This window comes from Trachypithecus francoisi, unplaced genomic scaffold, assembly GCF_009764315.1.
Source record: "Trachypithecus francoisi isolate TF-2019V2 unplaced genomic scaffold, Tfra_2.0 Contig01474, whole genome shotgun sequence".
Taxonomy (NCBI): Eukaryota; Metazoa; Chordata; class Mammalia; order Primates; family Cercopithecidae; genus Trachypithecus; species Trachypithecus francoisi.
Window position 1 is genome coordinate 13,640,797 of NW_022681435.1, and position 21,245 is coordinate 13,662,041.

The following is a 21,245-nucleotide window of genomic DNA, read 5'->3' on the forward strand; positions in this document are numbered from 1 at the left end:
GGCTGGGCACAGTGGTTCACGCCTGTAATCCCAGCAGTTTGGGAGGCCAAGAGGAGTGGATCACGAGGTCAGGAGATCGAGACCATCCTGGCTAACTGGATGAAACCTCGTCTCTACTAAAAATATAAAAAATTAGCCAGGAGTGGTTGCACATACCTGTAGTCCCAGCTACTCAGGAGGCTGAGGAAGGAGAATGGCATAAACCTGGGAGGTGGAGCTTGCAGTGAGCCAAGATTGCACCACTGCACCCCAGCCTGGCGACAGAGTGAGACTCTGTCTCTAAAACAAAACAAACAAACAAATAAAATGTAGGGATGGGGATCTCACCACTTGGTCCAGGCTGTTCTCCAGCTTCTGGGCTCAAGCAATCTTCCCATCTTGGTCTCCCAAAGTTTTGGGATGATAGGTGTGAGCCACTAGACCTTGCCTTTGCCTTTTTTCTTAAAATAAAAGTACTATTGTATTTTAGCAGACTACTAGTGTCTTCTTCCTCCTCCTCTTCTTCAGCTTTCTTATTTCTTTTAAAATAGCCCTAGATGTACAGAATAAGATTAATGTAAATCCTTATTCTGTGATACACGGTCATTGCAAATCTATGCATGACCGATCCCCTTTCCTTTCTTCCTTCTTCCCTCTTTCTCGCTGTCTCATTCTCTTTCTCTTTTCTCTTTTCTTTTTGTTCTTTCTTTCTTTTTTAAAATTAATGTGATGAACATCTGTAGCCCACTACCTCATCCAGCACTAGCCTATTCACATAAGCTCATCTCTGATGTCTTCCCTTTTCTGAATCTCCTTACACCTTCAACTTTTGAGGAGTAAAGAGAAGAGAGGTAAACATTTAGGAGGTGAAAGATGAGAGCAAGGTGGGGTAGATCAAGAGAAGAAATGAGATAGAATGAAAACAGATAGAAAGGGATGGACAGGGGAAATATAAGAAGGCAGATAAAAAAGTACTTCTTCACATTCATATTTCTCTTGCAGCAATAATTTATTAGAATGAGGCCGAGAAGGAATGATATCTGCCAAGCCACTCATCCCTCTGGGCCTGTGGAGTGGTCATTTGTAAGATCTCTTCTAGCTGAAAAAATACTACTCTTATCACTTCCAAATTTTTACACCTCATGGGAGGGATTATTTTGATTAGCTAATATGAAAACAATTAATGAAAGAGAAGAGTTTAAAGCAAACTTTCCCTGAAGGCCAGTTTGATATATACTAGGTTTAACAGAAACTGATGATGTCTTTTAAGGGTATTCTTAACTTGAACTTTCTTTGGGACAAAATCTACTCATGAAGTAACATCTTGTAGTACTCAGCTAGGGTTAGAGATCATTTAAACTTAAAATAAATTTCTCTGTATTCATCAGTATTGAATGAAGTGGACAGAAATGTATGCATATTTTCCTCAATTATTCCTTATCAGCAATTACTAATGTATGTATGCTAAACTATCTCTTCTTTATTTTTATTTATTTCTTCTTCTCATAATTTTTTTGAGAAAGAGTCTCACTCTGTCACCCAGGCTGGATTTTCAACATACATGACTAATCTATTCATTGGTGCTGTCACTGAGTTGATTGGCATTTTTTACTTAAGCTTGGGGCAAATGTTATACTCTTATTTTAGAACACTCTTGGCTTGCTCTTAGTCTTGTAATATACAAAATAACGTACTTATTTGGTCCATTGTGTATTTCCCTCCTCTAAAATTGAGACATAAATTCTTATCTGATTACTAATATACCCCAAACACTTTTCATTTTGTCTCACCCATATCAGGTGCTGCCTACATATTTGTAAAATGAGTGAATTAATTTCATTAAGCTATCACATATATTTCCACTTTAACAAAATCTAGTACTGTAATAAAATAATTTCCTTACACTCCTTCAGGCAAGAAACATTGTTCTCAACTTTGTTTTAAAAAGTAAATTTTTACAATCTTGTATTACCTATCACTCAGAAAACAATTTGATATAAGACTAACTTATTTGGCAACATAATACTCAACTTAGAATAGTCATTAAATAGATCTTATTGTCTTAACACTGAAAGGCTTAGCCAGATAAATTCATCATAGTGCTCTTTTTAGTTTTAGTGAAGGAACCAACAAAGGCACATATATACATATAAATATATACATATATATAATAAAAGTATACATAGAAAGTCTTACACAGCCAAAAATAAATGACTATATATGTACTTCCCCACCAAAAAGAAAAATTTTCTTAAATTTATTCAATTAAGATTTCTTAATATCTGTACAAATAATGTATCAGGTGGCAACATATATAATTAAATATAAAAATACCTATTTTATGTAATTATTTATAAATTTAAGTTTCTTTGCCTACTACATTCCATATGCTATTTCACTTGTCTTACAATCTATGCTTGCATGTCAAATTTTTATAAATGAATTTGCTCTGTAATGGAATATTTGAACAATAATTACTTCCTACTGTGCATAATGAAATTCTTAGAGAGAGACAGGTGGGAGACGTGATGAGGAAAAAGAGAGGAGAATGAAAAAGAGAGAGGAAAGGCAGGGGGACATATTTTAGAGTAACGGAGTCATATAAATGAAATTAGCATTACTAATTTTAAAGTGAAAAATGGATACATGTTCACAACCATTGTCCAAAACCCTTGGGTCCAGATGTATTTCAAAAGTGGAAATATTTCACGCATTAAGTAATCAGTCCAGTGTATATATTACAAGTTTTGGAACAACCCAGTGAAGTCTCAGGTAGTCCCCTATAATCAAGCACCTTAATACACCTGCAACAAAATGTGTGTGATGACACTTTTCAGTGGGGTCAATACTCTATAATATATCATAAGTACAAATAAGTGTATTGTGCATATGCTAATTACAAGTACAGACTTCATTAAATTTCTGTTATATAACAAAAATTATAAATGATTTATTTTTATCTCTCTGAGTGCATATTGTTTATAAAAACATAGATTATAATTAAATGATTCCTCAAAGTTTATTCAATTAATTGAAGCCAGAGTACCACATTAAAATTCTGAATGAATTGAACTATACAGAATTATGAAAAAGTTAAAGACTCACAAGAATCTTAGAATCTATTTGGGGAGACTCCATGTATACATACAGATCAGTTTAAAAGTAACAAGGTATTATGGAAATAACTGGAAAAAATATAAATAGTAATTTTTTCACAGAGGTTGATAGGCGTGATTACCATAGAACAATAAGGAAAATGTACAAATTGAACGGGATATTTGGGAAATAAGTGGGGAGGTGTTAAGACCAGGACAAAGGGACCATTTGGCTGAGTCAAGGTGTAACACAGAAGAAGAACCAGGACATTTCATTCCAGGTATGTTGATGCTACTACTTGGACATAGCTATGTAAAAACAAACAAACAAACAAACAAACAAACAAAAACCTGCCAAAATAAAATTACCTGTGTATTTTTTTGGTACAATAATATATGACAAAGACATATTTATTTCATACTAACTTATCATATTGCAGCCAAATTTTACTTCTCACAAAAGTCATTTTGAACTTTTTTCTTTTACGAAGTTGCTACGTTTGTAATTACCAAACACCCAGTTACCAAGTTTATCATTCCTCTTTCCCTTAAATGTTATTATTAGTGAACCAAATGTATTACTAGTTCATAAAGACTTTGTATAATGAATCACAACACAAACCCACAAATTAGAGAATATTCAAAATTCAGAGTATTCAAAAGATTTCAAATATTCATATTCTCCAGGAATGAGCAGACTGACGTGCTTTTATTTTTAAATAAGCAGATAGGTTACGATTATGCATGGTTTACCTAACGGATGTTGCCGAATCCCCTTACTTGTTACCCCAGGCTTCCCAACACGTGCCTGATGCTTTAGTAGCTCATACCCAGGAGTAATAGTCAACATGCAATTGGAATAGGTTTACAAATTAGTATATATGTATATATATTGTATAAAAATAAAGATATTGCACCTATTTTTAAACTTCTTACCAAGCAATAAATTATAACATAAATTATCTATCATTAACTTCTAAATCATTTATTGATTTTTTTAAATTGTTCATGTAATCTTTTGTATGACATGACTGTCACAAGAGAATTTATACCATTCTCAGGTATGAGATGGTATTAAAAAACTCATTAAAATTTTCTAAAGATTTTTCCATTACATTAATAATGATTAGAAAACAAATTTCAATTTGGAGAATAATTCTCTCATCATCTATGAAAATATATTTTTTATTATGCTAAACTCTCTCATATTCTTCAAAAATGCCAGCAATAAAATTCAAAATATTGTTTATAATGTGTGTAAACATATTTACAAGTACTTAATATCTCTTATTTATCAAGTCAAAAATGTCACATTTGGGAGTATCATTTTTAATTAGTTGCTTTCATTTCAATATTTGTTGTTTATATTTATCCACAGAATTTCACAGACATTATTTTGTTATTTTAAGACTAAATACATATTAAAATACATAAAATGAAAGATCCAAAGTATTTATTATGATTTACATGTTTCTCACCAGGCAGTGAAGGCATGTTTTTGTTTTTGTTTTTTGTTCTTTTTTTTGAGACAGAGTCCCCCTCTGTCGCCCAGGCTGGAGTGCAGGGTCGCAATCTCGGCTCACTGCAAGCTCCGCCTCCCGGGTTCACACCATTCTCCTGCCTCAGCCTCCCGAGTAGCTGGGACTATAGGCGCCCACCACTGCACCCGGCTAATTTTTTGTATTTTTAGTAGAGATGGGGTTTCACTGTGTTAGCCAGGATGGTCTCGATCTCCTGACCTTATGATCCGCCCACCTCGGCCTCCCAAAGTGTTGGGATTACAGGCGTGAGCCACCACGCCCAGCCCAGGCATTTTTATATACTATTATTGTTATTTATTTTTTATTCTTATAATTTTTTTGAGAAAGGGTCTTGCTCTGTCGCCCAGGATGGAGTGCAGTGGCACAATCTCGCCTCACTGCAACCTCCGCCTCCCGGGTTCAACGAATTCGCGTGCCTCAGCTCCCCGAGTAGCTGGGGTTACAGATGTGCACCACCACGCCCTGGATAATTTTTGTATTTTTCGTAGAGACGGGGGTTTCCCTATGTCTGGTCTCGAATTTCTAACCTCAGGTGATCTGCTGACCTTGGCCTCTCAAAGTGCTGAAATTATAGGCATGAGCCGCTGCATTTGGCCCATTTTTACTTAATATTAGACAATCTAAAAGCTTTTTCCTTCGGAATTTTTCTTTTGCTATTTTTCAAGTAAAACATACTTCTCCATTTTCATGTCTTCCACTTTTCTTTCTGGTTTGCTTTAATTAGTTGTACACATAGTCAATCACTTATTAGGTCAAATTGATTTTGAATGATTGAAACATTACCTTTTTGTAAAGCAAAATAGATAATTGACTGTTTTAGAATAAAAGTTGTTAAAACTTAATTTTTAATATATAGATTTATATATGTATATATACCCATATATTACATATATTTTAAAATAGATATATTTATATATGTATGTATATATGTAATTATATCGTATTTATATGTATTATATAATACAAACACATACAGAGGTGTGTGTGTTTCCACAAAGTTTATCATTCTGATTTCACATTTTCTAATGAAATACAAGGTCAAAATGAGTTTTCAAACTGCTTTTTATCTCTTCATTACATAATTCCCTTTGAGTTATAATTTTTAACTTTCTATTTCAGTTCTTAACTCTTCAGATTTATTATTTAATCCCCTCTTGTATTACTTGATGTATTTTAGAAAAATACATAATTTATCAAGACAGGCATGTATGTAATTTACTTGATTTACTTCTTTTATTGAATGATCTATAGTTAATTGAGAACAGCATGGAAAGTAGTACTCCATTAAAAAAACAAAATTTTTTAATATTGGCTAAAACTAAAAACTTGCTTTTAGCTGGGCAAAGTGGCTGGTGCCTGCAATCCCAGCTACTTGAGAGGCTGAGCCAGGAGGATTGCTTGAGGCCAGGAATTTGAGATCAGCCTGGGGAGACACCCCCCAACCACATCTCTAAAATAAGAAAAATTAACTGGGTAAGGTGGTTTGTGCCTGTTGTGCCAGTCGACTGCAATGAGAGGATCATGTGGGCCCAGGAGCTGTGAAGGCCACTGCACTCCACAGTGTTTTGTTTTGTTTTCAGAGATACAGTGAGACCTTGTCTCTAAAAATAAATAAATAATTTAAAAATTAGCTTTTGTCATGCTATCAGCACCATCTATACAAAATCTAAAATGGTTTTCATATGAATATTTCCCATTGCAACATTTTCTTCAAGCACCAACAATAGAGTTTCATCTTATTTTGGTAATTGTCTGTTTTGATCGCAAAAGTTAATAAAAATGTGAATAATTTCTGTCCTTTTATAAATTCAAAAGATTTATTTCCAAGATACTTTAAGAAATGTTAATAATAGTATCCAAACTTTGTTGTCTTGTTTGTTCTTCATTTTAGTTTTTGATATTCTACTAGAATTGTTTAATTTATGAGTATTATAAAAATTACAACAGTTTATCAGAATAAAAAGTTCTGGCTGAGTATAGTGGTTCATTCCTGTAATCCAGTGCTCTGCCAGGCTTGAGGCCAAGAGTTTGAGACCAGACTGAGCAACACAGTGAGACCTTGTCTCTATGAAATATTTTAAAAATTAGTGGTGTGGTGGAGCATACCTATAGCACCAGCTACTTGGGAGGCTGAGGCGGGAAGATCACTTGGCCCCAGAAGATGAGGACTGAAGTGAGCTGTGATCACACTACTGCACTCCAGCCTGAGCAATACAGCTAGACCCTGTCTCAAAAGAAAGAAAAAGAAAGAGAAGAAAGAGAAGAAAGAGAAGAAAGAGAAGAAAGGAAAGAAAGAAAGAAGGAAGGAAGGAAGGAAGGAAGGAAGGAAGGAAGGAAGGAAGGAAAGATTCTGACAATTTAAAAGTGTCAGCAATGACCTCTTTTGTGAATAGCAAACACTGAGGAATCTCCTGAAGCACAGTTTTTCTACAAAATGAGAATGAAAACAACACTGCCCAAAATGATACAGACAAACATTCCTCTGGCGTACTTGTGACAGAAGAACCTTTATCATGCTTACTGTGACATCCTACGTCTGTTACATTAAACTAAAGTGTTCATATGAGAACTTATGTTTTTTGTTGTTGTTGTTGTTTGTTAACTATAGGTTAATCCTATCATATTTAAGCATGGGCATGGATTTATTTCGGCATTTTAGCAGTTGAAAACACCATGTCAGTGGGTACCAACTCTGTTCATAAATTATTTCCATACAGGAGAGAAGGGCATAAAGCTCAGAGATGGCTTGACAATGGGCTTAGGATACAGTTACAATGCCTCTTTTACTCATTAAAGTGGTAATCTTAAAAGAAAGAAAGAAATGTACATAGAGCAGTTTGTTTTCTGGGAAAACCAAATTTGCTCCTCCTTATAATAGCAACATCAAAGTGAACTGTCGAAATGTGCCTGGCATTAAAATGGCTGTCACAATGTCATCTACCCATAGGAAGTATTGAGAGATAAGATCCAACAGGTAGAGCAGAGCCAAATAGCATCTGTCTATGGAGTACACTATAATTAATTCTATAGGATAAAGTAATAACTGGGATTTTGTCAGGGGAGCACTATAGTGGAAGTGGTGTTTTGGAAAGATTAATTTAACCCACACCAGGATAGTTTAGAGGGTGTAGATTATAAAGTAAAAGGTCAGTTAATAACCTGTTATCATTATCTGGGATTAAAATAAAATGTCATATAGGGAGCAGACAGTGGAAATGAGAAGAGCTATATTCAAACATTGAAAATACAGGATGAAGACAATTACTATACAATAGAGATGGCATAGCAAGGAATAGTACACAAAACATACAGGTTTGCTTTTGCTCATATGAAAATAAATTCAAATCTAGGCAACCCAGAGCTGGTGCAGTTGCTTAAAGTTACTCTCAGGGACTTGGGTTCAATCTGCTTTCTAGACAGGAATAGGGGGAAAGGGGAAAGAGAATAAACAGCATTGGTCTCATTTGTCAAGAAAGGAAAATAATGACACTAAATTATTTTAAACTTTTTCCTCTTATCATTAGAACTACTTCCCCAGGCCACTGATTGCAGATCACAGCGGGAGGTATCAGCAGGCTCCCTCTTCTCCTGGCAGGCCTGTTGGGTGGGGCCAGCGAGTATCAGCAGGAGACTGAGATATCGAGATGCTTATTATTTCTCTGACTCTCCCAGTTTGGCCACAGTCTGGAAGTGACAACTGGTTGCAAAGGTAGAAAATCTGTCAGAAGGACCCTCTCCTACAGTTTCAGCTCTTACAGGGATAGATGGTAACCACTCTCCCTTCTTGCTCCTTTTGGCTTCCCTATTTGGTTTTTCTTAACCCAGCCCACACTTTTGGGAACAGTCCCTCATTTCTTCAATTACCCCTTTTATGTGTGCTACTAGTTTCCTGCTGAACTAGATGAATATGTGAAAAAATTAAATAATTTTGATTATAAAACTGCCTGTGAATAAAATTGGGGTAAAATAAATGAAGAGATGTTGTATAGGAAGTTAACAAATAAAAATCCTCTTGGTTAATATAAAAATGAAACAAATTCTCAAATTTACATGAAAATATGACCTAAGAAACATTGTATAGAGCCAATAAACTGTTTCTGTGTGAAGGTACAGGAAAGGTCTTATGATTTTAGAGATTAGATATAGAGAGGAAACAAAAATGTATCATCATTGTGTTTGTCCCTTTAAAAAATATTTTGCATAATCTTATCAAATTGAGGTACAGTTGCTTCGAAATTAGTTCAAATAGATGTAATTAAAAATAACTTCTCAAAAATAAAATTCCTAAACTGAATGAAATGTCAAAAGTATTCTGAAAAATCATACTAATGTTCAAATAATGTTTCAAAACAATGATCAGGATTTTGCATCAGAAATTATAGTAAGATGGAGAAATAAGAGAAAGATCACTTTTGAAGAATGTTTCACAAGGGAAGTATTTGCTATATTTCTTATTCCAAATTGTAATGACTTAAAATTTCATTCTTGAACATAATCATTAATAAACAATTTAGAAAAGAATAATTCTGAAAAAAACAAAACAACCACAAGCCGAATTTAAAACAAAATATCCTCCAAGACACTGCAGGGGTTTTGTTGGGGATGGGGAGAGGCAGGAAACAAAGTATTCACATCAAAGGACAAAAACAAAGGAAACATAAACAAATCGTAGGGGACAAAACAGAGACACATGTTGAGGCTATAACAACAACTGCAAATAAAATTTTAAAACTCCTAATCAAATAACAACAAGAAACAAAGAGACTCTTGACTGATGGGGTCAGGCAATCATCACATAACCTCTAACAGTCATGCCCTATACAAACTTGCTATAAATAATAGAGGTAACATTATAGGTAATGTAAATACAATTCAAGGGAAAAATCATTAAGTGGTACAATATTCATCATGCTACATAAGTAGTAATGTAATCAGAAAGGGGTTCCGATCCGGACACCAAGAGAGGGTTCTTGGATCTTGGGCAAGAAACAAATTGAGGCAAGTACATAGAGTAAAGTGAAAGCAAGTTTATTGAGAAAGTAAATGTCTCACGTGTCTCCATGTGAAGAGACCACGAAACAGGCTTTGTGTGAGCAACATGGCTGTTTATTTCACCTGGGCAGGCGGGCTGAGTCCGAAAAAAGAGTCAGCAAAGAGTGGTGGGATTATCATTAGTTCTTATAGGTTTTGGGATGGGCGGTGGAGTTAAGAGCAGTGTTTTGGGGGGCAGGGGGTGGATCTCACAAAGTACATTCTCAAGGGTGGGGAGAATTACAAAGAACCTTCTTAAGGGTGGGGAGATTATAAAGAACCTTCTTAAGGGTGGGGGAGATTACAAAGTACATTGATCGGTTAGGGTGGGGCAGAAACAAATCACAATGAGGAAATGTCATCAGTTAAGGCTGTTTTCACTTCTTTTGTGGATCTTCCGTTGCTTCAGGCCATCTGGATGTCTACGTGCAGGTCACTGGGAATACAATGGCTTAGCTCGGGCCCACAGGCCTGACAGTAAGGAATAAAAAATAGCTACTCCATAGAAAGAGCAGCCCTGAGGGCTGCTGGTTGCCCATTTTTATGATTATTTCTTGAAGATATGCTAAACAAAGGGTGGATCATTCATGCCTCCCCCTTTTAGACCATATAGGGTAACTTCCTAACATTGCCATGTCATTTGTAAACTGTCATGGTGCCGGTAGGAGTGCAGCAATGAGGATGATGAGAGATCACTCTCGTTGCCATCTTGGTTTTGTTGGGTTTTAGCTGGCTTCTTTTTTATCAGCAAACTGTTTTATTCCAAGGCCTTAATGACCTGTATCTTGGGCTGACCTCCTGTCGCATTCTGTGACAGACTGCCTAACTGTCTGGGAATACAGCCCAGTAAGTTTCAGCTTCATTTTATCCAGCTCCTATTCAAAATGGAGTTGCTTTGGCTCAAACGCCTCTAACAGTTAAGACATGTCATAATATAATCAAATTTATTCTGAAACTCTTTGTGATAAATGAAACTGAAAGAAATTACAAATCCCAAACAGTTAAAAATAAAAGGAAATATTGACATAAATTCTAAAGTCGTAGGAACTAAATTTTTCATGTATGCTAACATGTAAAAAGCATAGAAATTTGAATATCAATTTTACATTATATGGATTTTGCCCAGAATATGTAAGAAAACATGTGTGTTGATAAAAATCATTTTCAAACTTTTATATCATGAGACTAAAAGGGCATACTTGCACTGAATGACCTCTAGTTCCCTTAGAGATAAAGATTGAATCAATTTTTTTTACTTTTCTGCTGAATTTCAAAACTGATGCATCAGTTGGTAAGTTATTCCCTGGATGCACAAACGTATTTTTCTTTTTCCTTTTTTTGAACTTGTATCATGTCTTTCAGGCCACTAGGGTAACATCTAAAAAATTATCGCTTCAGTGGCTCCTCATAGAAAGCACTTTTGAGAGTTACTTTCAATGTTATATTCTGGGCAACTGCCAGAAAATTGCAAGACATTTTCCTTGTAGTATTTTGTCATTTTAGGCATCCAGCCTTGGCTCAAAACCCAAAGAGAAGATGAGAAAAAGGTCAAATCTCGTAACATTGAGGAATTTATAAAACTCCAAGTAAAAGTTAATTCCTAAAGCACTCACATGACAGCAGACACAACTGTTATGTCTTTATACACAGGTTGTTGACGAAATATGTTTGTATATCTGAACTTAATTTTTAATTAACCAACCACATTTTCTTGAACTGAACTGTCCCTTAAATAAGAGATATTAGAAAAACTATTTAAAATTTTAATAAAATTGCTTTGTAAAATGTACATTTTCGTTATCTGCAACACTCCTCTCACCACCACTTCCTGGGCAGAATTTCCTATTTCTTAGCTTTGTCATATTAGGATGGAAAAATAGAGTAATGTATCTGAGAATGGTGATTACTGTGATCCATTGGAATAGTGTACTCTCCTATAAGAAAAAAATAAACATTTAAGCAGTTAAATACTATGTAATTATGGCCATTTAGAATATATTATGTATTGCATCATATCATTAATCTTTTCCTCTGAATTTTACCTTCTGCATCTAAGATACTGAAAAATATATTTTGAGTTTATCAAATTACATCAAAATGCATACATATTGAGTTAAGTTGGATCTATTTCTAAAAGATAACTTCTATATAGTCAACATTTATAATAAATACATATAATATATTTTTAAGTGTAAAATAGTGAATACAAGTACCCACTGCCCAGAATGAGAACTTGAATAGTGTTTGGTTTTGTTTTTAATCAGCATAAATGGGAATGCAAACTTAAGGTTGTGGCTGGGATAAAAATGTAATTTATGAGGATACATTTTTACTATCCTAGACAGAAACATGCACATGTAAAGAATAAGAAAGAAAATGTAGTTAAAATATTAAAGATCCACTATGTTATTTGATACATCTCATGATATCAAGGCTTAAAGTGCATTCACTCTCCAGTTCCTTAGGAAAGCCTCTAGTTTGCTTTTCCTTCTTTTTAAAAAATAGTTTGACCTGTTCAGATTCAGGGGTATATGTGCAGGTTTGTTACATTGTGTGATGCTGAAGTTTGGGATACAAATGACCCCATCCACCAAGTAGTGAGTATAGTACTCAATAGCTAGCATTTCAGTCCATGCCCCACTACCCCTCTCCCCTCTCTAGGAGTCCCCAGTTATCTATTATGTTTATTATGTTTATGTTTATGAATGCTCAGCATTTAGCTCCTGCTTATAAGTGAGAACATGTAGCATTTGGTTTTCTGTTCCTGCATTAATTTGCTTAGGATAATGGCCTCTAGCTGCATCCATGTTGCTGCAAAGGACGTGATTTCATTCTTTACTATGGCTTCATAGTATTTCATGGTGTATATATATCACATTTCTCTATCCAATCCTCTGTTGATGGACACTAGTTGATGGATACTCCATGTCTTTGCTATTGTGAATAGTGCTGCAACGAACATACAAATGCATGTCTCTCGCTCTTTCTCTCTCTCTCTCTCTACACACACACACACACACACACACTAAGAGATTGAGATTGCTGGGCTGAATGGTAGCTCTAAGTTCTTTGAGAAGTCTCCAAACTGCTTTTTACAGTGGCTGAATTAATTTACATTTCCACTAACAGTAAATAAGCATTCCCTTTTTGCGTCAGCCTTGCCAGCATCTGTTATTTTTTGACTTTTTAATTATAGCCGTTCTGACTGGTATGAGATGGTTTCTCATTGTGGTTTAGATTTGCGTTTCTCTGACGGTTACCAATGACGAGCATTTTTTCATGTTTGTTGGCTGTGAGTAGGACTTCTTTTGAGGCATATCTGTTCATATCTTTTGCTCACTTTGAATGAGATTTTTTTGCTTGTTGAATTGTTTAAGTTCTTTACAGAGTATGGATAGTGGACCTTTGTCAGTTCATAGTTTGCTAATATTTTCTCCCATTCTGTAGGTTGTCTATTTACTCTACCGTTAGTTTCTTTAGCTGTGCAGAAGCTCTTTAGTTTAATTAGGTCTCATTTGTCAATTTTTGTTTATGTTGCAATTGTTTTTAAGGACTTAATCATAAATTGTTTACCAAGGCTGAGTCTAGAACAGTGTTTTGTAGATTATCTTTCAGGATTCTTATAGTTTGAAGATTACATTGAAATCTTTAATCCATCTTGAGTTAATTTTTGTATGTGGTGAAAGGTAAAGGTCCTGCATATGGCTAGCCAGCTGTACCAGCACCATTTATTGAATAGTGACTCATTCCCCAATTGCTTATTTTTGTCAACTTTGTGAAGGTCAGATGGACGTGGGTGTGAAGCTGTATTTCTGGGTTCTCTGTTCTCTATTTTGTTCCATTGGTCTATGTGTCTGTTTTTATGCCAGTACAATGCTGTTTTGGTTATACTATGGTTTGTTTATAGTACAGTTGGAAGTCAGTAATGTAATTTCTCCAGCTTTGTTCTTTTTGCTTCAGATTGCTTTTGCTATTCGGGCTCTTTTTTTATTCCCTACTAGTTTCAGAATTGCTTTTCCTAATTCTGTGAAAAATAAAGTTGGTAGTTTGATAGAAATAGTTTGAAACTGTAGATAGCCTTGGGAAGTATGGTCATTTGAATGACATTGATTCTTCCAATACATGAGCATGGCATTTTTTTTTTCATTTGTTCATGTCATCTACAATTTCTTTCATCAGTGTTTTGTAGTTCTCCTCACAGAAGTCTTTCATCTCCTTGTTTGATGTACTTCTAGGTATTTTATTTTTTGTGGGATTGCATTTTTGATTTGGCTCTCAGCTTGAATTCTGTCATTGCATATAAATGCTATTGATTTGTGTACAATATTTTTGTATCCTGAAAAACTACTGAAGATATTTATCAGTACCAGTAGCCCTTTGGTGGAGTCTTTAGGGTTTTCTAGGTGTAGAATCCTATTATCAGCAAAAAAAGAGATAGATTGACTCTTTTTTTTTTTTTCTTTTTTTCTATGTGGATCCCTTTTCTTTCCCTCCCCTGCCTGATTCCTCTGGCTAGGACTTCTAGTACTACATTGAACAGCACTAGTGAGAGTGGGAATCCCTGTGTCTTGTTCCATTTCTTAAGGGGAATGCTTCCAGTTTTTGCCTCTTCAATATGATGTTGGCTGTGGGATTATCATAGATTACTCTTATTGAGGTATGTTCCTTTTATGCCTAACTTTTTTTAGGGTTATCATTATGAAGGGATGTTAGATTATATTGCATGCTTCTTCCATGTCTATTGAGATGATCACAAGATTTTGGTTTTCAATTCTGTTTATGTGGTGAATCACATATATTAATTTGCATATGTTGAATCTAACTTGCATGTAAAGAATGAAGCCTACTAGATTATAATGAATTAATTTTGATATGCTGCTAAATTCAGCTTGGTAGTATTTTGTTGAGGATATTTGTGTTTGTGTTCATCAGGGATACTGACCTGTTTTTGTTTTGTTTTTTGTTTTTGTTTTGTTTCTTTGTGTTTTTGCCAGGTTTTGGTACCAGGGTGATGCAGGCTTCATAGGATGAGTTAGGGAGAAGACCCTCTTCTTTGATTTTTTGGAATAGTTGAATTGGTATGAAGTTTTCTTTGTTCATCTGGTAGAATTCAGCTATGAATCCATCCAGTCCAGGGCTTTTTTTGGTTGGTGGGGTTTTTTAAAATTGCTGATTCAATTGCAGAACTCAATATTGGCCTGTTCACATTTTAAGTTTGTTCCTGATTCAATCTTGGGAGGATGTGTGTCTCCAGGAATTTATCCATTTCCTCTAGACTTTCTAGTTTGTGTACATAGAGGTGTTCATAATAGTCTCAAGATTTTTTGTATTTCTGTTAGATCAATTGTAATGTCACCTTTGTTTCTGATTATGGTTAACTGGATGTTCTCATTTTTTCTTTGTTAATCTAGCTAGTGATCTATCAATCTTCATCCTTTCGAATAACCAATTTTTGGTTTTATTGATTCTTTGTATAAATTTTTGAGTCTTAATTTTGTTCAGTTCTGCTTGGATTTTAGTAATTTATTTTATTCTGCTAACTTTGGGGTTGATATGCTTTGATTTTTCTAGTTCCTCTAGCTGTGATGTTACAGTGTTAATCTGATCTTTCTAACTTTTTGAGGTTGGCATTTAGCACTATAAATTTTCCTCTTAACACTGTTTTTTCTGCATGCCAGAGATTTTGGTATGTTGTATCTCTATTTTCATTCAATTCCAAGAATTTTTTGTTTTCTCTATCAATTTCATTTTTTAAACAAAAGCCATTCAGGAACAAGTTGCTTCATTTCTATGTATTGTGTGGTTTTGAGAGATCTTCTTAGTATTGATTTCTATTTTTGTTCCACTATGGTCTGAGTATGGTTGGTAAGATTTTGATTTATTTGATTTTTCAATAGTATGAATGGCTAAGTATGTGACTTTATATCCATGCATGTGTCTCATTTTGAAGAATGTTCTGTGTGCAGATGAAAATAATGTATATTTTGTGGTTGATGGGTGGAGTGTTCTGTAGATGTCTAGTAGGTCTAGTTAGTCAAGCATTGAATTTAAGTCCAGAATTTCTTTGTTAGTTTTCTGTCTCAATAATCTGTCTAATGCTGTCAATGAGCTGTTGAAGACCCTACTATTAGTATGTGGCTCTTTAAGTCTTCTCATAGGTCTAGAAGCAGTTGTTTTATGAGGTTGAGTGCTCCAATGTTGGGTGCATATATATTTAGGATAGTTAAGTCTTCTTGTTGAATAGAACTCTTTATCATTCTGTAATACCTTTCTTTGACATTTTTTACTGTTACTGGTTTAAAGTCTATTTTATCTGATGCAAGAATAGGGACCCCTGCTCTTTTTTTTTGTTTTCTATTTACATGATGGATCTTTCTCCAACCCCATACTTTGAACCTATGGATGTCATTACATGTGAGATGGGTCTCTTGAAGACAGCAGATGGATGAATCTTTTTGTTTTTAAATCCAGCTTGCCCTTTAAATAGGATGTTTAGACTGTTTACCTGCAAAGCTAATATTGATATGTGAGGTTTTGATCCAATCTTGGAGCTGTTAATGGTTGCTTTGAAGTTTCTATTTTATCGTTGCTTTATGGGATCTGTGGGTTATGTACTTAAATGTGTTTCTGTGGTAGCTGGTATTGTTCTTTTGTTTACATATTAAGAATTCCCTTAACAATCTCTTGTAATGCTAATCTAGTGGTAACAAGTTCCCTTAGTGGTTGCTTGTCTGGAAAACATTTTATTTTTCCTTAACTTATGAAGCTTACTTTGGTGGGACATGAAATTCTTGGTTGGTTGAATTTCTTGTCTTTGAAAATGCTGGAAGTATGTCCCCAATCCTGGCTGGTAAGGTTTCTGCTAAGAAATATGCTATTAGCCTGATGGGGTTCCTTTTGTACATGATTTGACAATTTTCTCTAGGTGCCTTTAAGATTTTTTCTTAAAGGAGAGTCTGGTGACTATATGCCTTGGTGATATTCATTTTGTACATTATGTTGTAGGTGTTCTCTGGTTTTCTTATATCTGGATGTCTACCTCTCTAGCAATGTTAGAAAAACTTTCTTGAATTATTCCATCAAATATGTTTTCCAGGTTGTTTACCTTTTCTCCCTTTCTCTCAGGAATGCCAACAATTTATCACCTTGATTACTTTACATAGTCTCATATTTCTGGAAGACTGTTCATTTTTTAAAATCCCTTTAAAAATTATTTTTGTCTGAGTTAGTTTGAAAAAGTAGTCTTCAGTCCAGGTGCAGTGGTTCACGCCTGTAATCCCAGCACTTTGGGAGGCCGAGGCAGGAGGATCATGAGGTCAGGAGATCGAGACTATCCTGGCTAACACAGTGAAACCCCATCACTACTAAAAATGTAAAAAATTAGCAGGGTGTGGTGGCAGGCGCCTGTAGTCCCAGCTACTTGGGAGGCTGAGGCAGGAGAATGGCATGAACCCAGAAGGCAGAGCTTGCAGTGAGCTGAGATCGTGCCACTGCATTCCAGCCTGGGCAATGGAGCAAGACTCTGTCTAAAAAATAAGTAAATAAATAAATCAGTCTTCAAATTCCAAATTTCTTTTTCTTCTTTTTTTTTTTTTTTTTTTTTTTTGGATAGAGTCTCACTCTGTCACCAAGGCTAAAGTGCAGTGGCATGATCTCAGCTCTCTGCAACCTCTGCCTCCCAGGCTCAAGGGATTCTCCTGCCTCAGCCTCCTGAGTAGCTGGGGCTACAGGTGCCTGCCACCATGCCCAGCTAATTTTTATATTTTTAGTAGAGATAAGGTTTCACCATGTTGACCAGGCTGGTCTTGAACTCCTCAATTCAAGTGATCCACTCACCTCAGCCTCTGAAAGTGCTGGAGTTACAGTCAGGAATCACCATGACTGAACTCTACATTTCTTTCTTCTGCTTAGTGAAGTCCGTTGATAAAGGTTTCACTTGTATTTTGAAAATCTTTGAGTTTTTCAACTTCAGACGCTCTGATTGATTTATTTTTAACATGTTTATATTTTCCTTCATTTCTTGGACTGATTAAGAAGTTTCTATGTAATGATTTTCAACCTTGTCTTGGCTTTCAGTGAGCTTCCTGGCTATCTATTCTTTGAATTCTTTATCTGTCATTTTGGAGTTTCCATTTGGTTAAGGACCTTTGCTGGAGAGCGAGTGCAATCCTTTGGTGGTGTCACTACATTCAGATTTTTTATGGTGCCAGATTTCATGCGCTGGTTCCTTCTCATCTACCAACATTGGAACTTCTAATTTTTGTAATTTTTTTTGTAGGTAGAACTTTTGTTTTTCTTTCTTTCCATGTAATATTATATATATTTTTTCTTTTCTTTTGCCTTCTTTTCCTTTCTTAGGGGGTGTGACTGAAGAAAATATTGGGTAGGGTCTTTGGCTTTGCTTCTCCATAGTCTTATGCATTTCTTTTCATTACTTTTTATCAGGCTGTGAGGTTTGACCTACAAGCCAGTAAACGGCACTTACGAGTAAAAGGTGGTTGTGGTCAATGTGACTGGGTATATACTTGATCTTTGCTTACTGGAAAGAGCTCTCTGTTGCCTGAGGCAGTGGGCTTATCTTTAAGGTGCACAGTGGTCTGAGCTCCCTGCTTAGTCCTGGGGGTGTGGTGGAAAGATGGACAGGGCTGGACTGGGTAGGCCTACCTACAGGTACTGTGATGGCAGGAACAAACACTACTGCCAAGGGAGCTCAGGCTGCTGATCCAGGCAAGTGGGTGCTCCAAATGGCTGAAGACCTGTTTAGGTGGGAAGTGGAGAGGGTCTCCTGTACCACAGTCTCTGCACAGGAAGGGTGGGACAGCTTGGGCTGCTGGGCCAGGCAAGCCGGCATTCTGAATGCCTGGAGTTCTGACTGGAGGCTCAGCAGAGAGGACTCCACTGCACCACAATCTCAGGGAGCTGGCTGGAGCATCCAGCAAGGACGCACACATGCTGGTTCCACATAGCCACATTGGCCCTGGCTGCAAGTCTCATCAACCAGGAGAAACCACAGCTGTTGCCTCTCTCTTCCCACCCCACGCCTGTGATGGGGGAGAGCACAATTCTGCTGGGGCGTTGTCCATAATTTTTGTTGTGGAAGCCTCTATCCTGCTTCTGAGAAGCCATTCCAGTCTTCAACCTGAGACTAAATGTCTGAGGAACCATGCTGCAAGGTCACCAAATAATGACTTTGTATGTACCCTTATCAAAAATAGCTTCCTACTTGCTCATGGGTCTGGGAAAATGCCTGCAGCTTTTCCTAATGTCTTTCCCTCTGGGTGCCTCCAATCCTCTCCCCAAAAGAGCTCCAGAGTTTGGGGGAAACAAAGGGTTCTCCCCTGGCTTAGGCTGCTCTGATCCCGAGTGAAAAAGTGAGTCACAGATGGAGGCTGTCTGTCTCTCTCATGCTGGGGCTTCACTCACTTTTGTCAGCCAAATACCATCACAAGGGCTGTTTGTCTGCATTCTCCTCTTCGGGATCTGGGGTGTCCCTCATGATTTAAGTGGGTTCCTATTTTCCTTCTGGAATTAAAGCTCACAGAGTTAATCTTTATGCACTATCTTGCTGTTTCCAAGTGGCTGAGGTACACTGAAAGCCTCTAAACCACCATCTTTGGGGGCGGCGGGGGTGGGGGGACACAAAGAAACAACAACAAAAACAAACAAACAAAAACCCTCTAGTTTATATTTTGTGTTGTGTTTCATGGATCCAAGTGCAGACTAGACTTTGGCTGCTACAACAAGTCACATGAATATGGTAGACAGCCCTAAAAACCTGGTATAAAATAGGATGAAGTGGGAAAGGAAGTAAAAGTCTAATATTCTACCAATTTGGAAAACAAAAAGGCCTAGAAAAGCAAGATAGAAATAAATAATAATAAGAGTTAACAAATATTGAGTACTTATATTAGGCTAAGAATTCCTCTAAGAATATTGATATATTAACTTGTTTAATCCTCAGAACCATCCCATGAAGTGGGGAGTACGAAACTGAATTCTCATCTTATGTCACACACAAAAGTCGGTCAGTTGTAAAGGCCTACATCTAAAGGTAAAACTCTAAAACTTTTGAAAACCTATATGGGAGAATAGCTTACTGAACAACTTTTTACACAAAACCCAAAATGTACAACAAAGACAGAGAAATTCAGCTGAACTGAAATTAAGAATTAATATTTATGAAATGTTAGCATAAAAAGTATGAAAAGTCAAACTGCTGTTATTTTCAATCCTTAAATTGACAAAAGATTCGTATGTAAAATTGTTATTCATACATCAATAATAATCAGACAAACAAGGGAATGTAAGAATTGGCCAAAGTCTTAAAAGGAACTTTTGACAAAATAGTAAACCCAAACAACCTAAATATGTGAAAAGACACTTAAACATCACCATCTAGAGAAACAAAATTAAATACACAGTGAAATGCCTTTTAAACTCTTTCTAATACCAGTCTAATAAAATATCTAATAGCAAGCATTATAAAGAAATGGAACATGGCATTTTGTCATGTATTCCTTGTAAGCCTATAAATTGCAGCACGCAATTTGGGAAAACAGTTTGGTATTCATTGGTACAGTTGAATATGTTTGCATATTCTAAAGTCCAACCTATTACACACCTATGTATAAGTCCTAGAGAAACTCTATCAAGTGTACGGTAGACATGTTAAATAACAGTAATAAAGCATCAGTATCAACAAAACCATAAATAACACTTGTGCTTCTCCATGTAGAAGTTAATTTTAAGTGTATCATAAAATTCAGTCTTCAAAATAATCTTATGAAATAGGAAATGATATATTTACCATTATTAATAAGCACACATGCATAGCTGAAAAAATGCAAAAATAACATAAAAGTAAAATTTGGGCTGGGCACAGCGGCTCACGCCTGTAATCCTAACACTTTGGGAGGCTAAGGCAGGAGAATAGCTTGAGGCTAGGAGTTTGAGACCAGCCTGGGTCACTTAGGGAGAGATCATCACTACAAACAATTTAAAAAATTATCCGGCCATGGTGACTCATACCTGTAGCCACAGCTACTCAGGGGGCTGAGGTGGGAGGATCACTTGAGCCTGGAAGGTTAAGGCTGCAGTGAGCTGTGATCACACTGCTGCACTCCAGCCTGGGTGACAGAGAAAGACCCTGTCTCAAAAAAAATAAAAATAAAAATAAAAAATAGAAGGAAAGTTTAACACAAGTCAAGATAAGGGTTCTATCTTCATGGCTGGTATGAGGGTGCAGAGGAGTCCTGGTGTAATGGGGTTTCTAACATACTGCATTGCTCTATTGTATTCCTTATTCTGGGCAGCAAATACTTGTATTCACTATTTCACATTTAAAAATGTGTATTATATTCATTTTATACATGTTGAACCAATAAATTTACTTATTTGTATATTCTCAGGGACACATGGAGACACCTTTGGCTGAAAGGCAGGCATAAGTTACATAAGTAAGTATCACATACTGAGAAGGCATGTGCAATTTGTTTTCACAGCACAATGGAGAGGGCGGACAGCGCTGCCAAGAGAAAATCAGGAATCAGAAATGCTTCATGCAGAAGATTGCAGTTACTCTGTGACTCCGGGGATAATT

At 36.0% G+C, this 21,245-nt stretch overlaps 1 long non-coding RNA gene across 1 annotated transcript; it reads right to left on the bottom strand.

Annotated features, from left to right (window-relative positions):
- Positions 1 to 9,704: 9,704 nt before the first annotated feature.
- On the bottom strand, positions 9,705 to 10,193 carry LOC117098907. The gene is made up of 2 exons (XR_004443645.1): positions 9,928 to 10,193; positions 9,705 to 9,897 (listed from the first exon to the last, which is right to left on the bottom strand). It is a non-coding gene; the product is annotated as an uncharacterized LOC117098907 (long non-coding RNA).
- Between the last annotated feature and the right edge of the window lie 11,052 nt (positions 10,194 to 21,245).